At 30.9% G+C, this 2,993-nt stretch overlaps 1 pseudogene; it reads left to right on the top strand.

Moving 5' to 3' along the window:
• The first annotated feature begins 1,739 nt into the window (after nucleotides 1-1,739).
• Nucleotides 1,740-2,729, top strand: LOC109122561 (rust resistance kinase Lr10-like; annotated as a pseudogene).
• The last annotated feature ends 264 nt before the right edge of the window (nucleotides 2,730-2,993 follow it).

Genomic DNA, 2,993 nt, shown 5'->3' with positions numbered 1-2,993 from the left:
GATAAGACAAAGAATAAAATATATTAAAGGTTGAGGACATATAATGTATTTAACAAAAATTAATTTTGGTAAAATGTATAGGCTATGTTTAGTTGTAGGAAAGTACTAGGAAAAAAATATTAAGAAAAATTATTTTTTCATATTTGATTTTATTATAAAAAATATAAAAAAAAAGTTAAATATAATTAAAATTATTAAGATATTTATATATTTTTGAATTATTTAATATTTATATAGAAGAATTAAATAAGTGATAAAAATTTGAAATAGTATATACAAATAATTTATTAAATTTAAATTTATTTTTTATTTTATTTACTTTTATTTTCCTTCAAACATTTCTGTAGACAAACATAGCCATAGAAAAATAACAAAAATAAAGAGCTAGCATCCGATCACAATATCACTCATAATTAAAAGCCTAAAAACACAAGTTTTAGTAAAACAGATTTTTATTTTTATGAAAAAAAAAACAATTTATTTAAAATATTGAGTACCTGGGAACAAATTTTAAATCGTTTCCAGTCATAAAGTTCCTGCTTCGCAAGTAAAATCATTAGTTAGCAAATGAAATTTGATTGCAAACCAGGGCAAGTCATAGACGAAGTAGGTCATGGGATCTGCACACAGATTAGATATTCCAAATAGCTCCATAAACTATAGGTACTTGGCTCTATGGTGTGACCATACACGGTTCATACATAATCCAAAAATCAAAGTAATTGTGAAAGATAACATCTCAATAGGATATATATTTAATATTCCTTACAATCTAAGTCATTTACTTGTTAAATATCTCAGAAGACCGGAGACTAGGTGGGGCTTGTAGACTTTTCGTTTGGAGGATGAGGGGCATGATTCCGAGAGATTTCGTATGTGCAAATGACTTGACTTTTTGGTTGTTTCCGATAATTTATAGTCTATTTGATTAGGGATGACAATGGGGCGGATTTGAGACGGATCACCCCCATCTCAATCCCATCCCATTTATTCAAAATAATTCACATTCCTGTCTCATTTAATAAATTAAACATAGCAGGACGAACGATTATGATAAATTCCCATAGCCGTTTAATTTTTTTTAAAATTTTAATTTTTTTTAAATTACTTTTAAAATTTTTAATTATATTAAAATAAATATATTTTATAAATAATTAAATTATTGTATTTTTTATAACTTATTTTATTAATATCTATATATTAAAAATAGTAAAATAAAAATTAAACTAAAATAATTTTAAAATTTAATTTTATATATAATCGAGTTGGGGCAGGACGGGGTGGGGCAATACTCGAACTTGCCCCAGGTTTTTAAAAAAATTTTCAAACTCGTCCTAAACCTGTTTATTAAAATTAAATCTCGTCCCATTAGGGGTGGGACGGGTACCCGAAAAGACTCGTCCCATTGTCATCCCTATATTTGATAATGATTCTATAAAACACTTTTAATATTTTCAATACTTGAATATTTTTATAATTTAAGTGTTAAAAATACTAAAAACATTTTCCAAAATCACTTTTAACCGCAATCTTTTAATTTCATTAATCTATAATTTACATCTTTCTACGAAATGCACAATTTTGCTCCATCTCTCGACTTACCCATAATTGAATTGTATTTGCTTTGCACGTTGGATAACGAGTTGAAGGAAATGAGGAATCTCATTTATCCTCCTTTTTTCTCTCTATTTTATATCATCGTTCATTGTATATAATTCTTGAATCATTTCCCTGAGAAAATGTCAGCCCCTGTTCTTCTGATTGCAATAAGTGCGGGTAAGTTTTCTAAGTCCTGAATCAAAGCTTTTATGAACTTAATTTCAAAGCTGAGAAAATTGAAAAGACTAGGGAAGAAGAAGAAAATCGCACTCAATCATTTGTGATTGGTCATCGTTTTGTTCAATGGTAACTATAATAAATCAGGTTACTGCATATTTCAGGAATTGCTGTTGGATGGTCATTATATATGTACACGAAATGGCTGATAATGAAAGTGGAGGAGCCAAGGATAGATCCTGAGGACCGAGGAGCAGAGAAGGCTGCTGCCTTAGGAAGAATGATAAGGGAATTGGTGGCTTCTGAGGCAAGAAAGAAGGCGGCAGCAGCAGAAGTTGAGGAGGAAACAGATGATGACGAGGAGAGAATGAAAGTGGAGATGGCCATAGAAAACATGCAAAAAGAAAAGCCCGTCCGCTTTTCTTCCAAACAACTTGCAGCTTACACTCGGAATTACTCTACCAAACTTGGTTCGGGTGGCTTTGGAGAAGTCTACAAAGCAGAGTTTCCTAATGGAGCGCATATGGCTGTAAAGGTACTAAACCACAATACCAGCATAAGCAAAAGAGTGGAAGAGCAATTCATGACTGAAGTGAGCACCCTTGGTAGAACCTACCATCGGAACCTGGTCAGGCTCTATGGATTCTGCCATGATGCAAAGGCCAAAGCACTGGTCTACGAGTACATGGGGGTCCCTTGACAGGTTGTTGTTTGGCAAGAGACAGAGAATCGAATGGGACAAGCTATATGAGATTGCAGTTGGGGCAGCCAAGGGGCTCGAGTATCTGCATCATTACTGTCGCCAGAGGATAATCCACTACGATATAAAGCCTGGTAATGTTCTTCTGGATTCTAATTTTTGTCCCAAGCTTGCGGATTTTGGATTAGCTAAGCTGTATGATATAGACATCACACATGTCAACTTTAGATATTTAATATTTTATATTCGTTAATTAGTTTTAAACACTTTAGATATTCTTTGGAATATCTCAATTTTAATTAGAGTTCGTTTAATTAATTTTTAGGTTAAAAAGATTAAAAATTTATGAAAATAGTTTGATTTATTAATAAAAATCAATAAATTTTGATTACTCGAATGAATAGATCTAGATAAAAAAAAATTAAAAAAATTATATAATTTTGGATGTGAAAATTACATAAAATTGTGAGTATGGAGGTTAAAAGTTTTGACTTTAGAGAAGAAAAAAAAAATGATG

Source organism: Vitis vinifera, chromosome 5 (genome assembly GCF_030704535.1).
Source record: "Vitis vinifera cultivar Pinot Noir 40024 chromosome 5, ASM3070453v1".
NCBI classification, from domain to species: domain Eukaryota; kingdom Viridiplantae; phylum Streptophyta; class Magnoliopsida; order Vitales; family Vitaceae; genus Vitis; species Vitis vinifera.
Note: the sequence above shows the minus strand (reverse complement) of the source record. Positions and strands in the feature narration are given on the sequence as shown.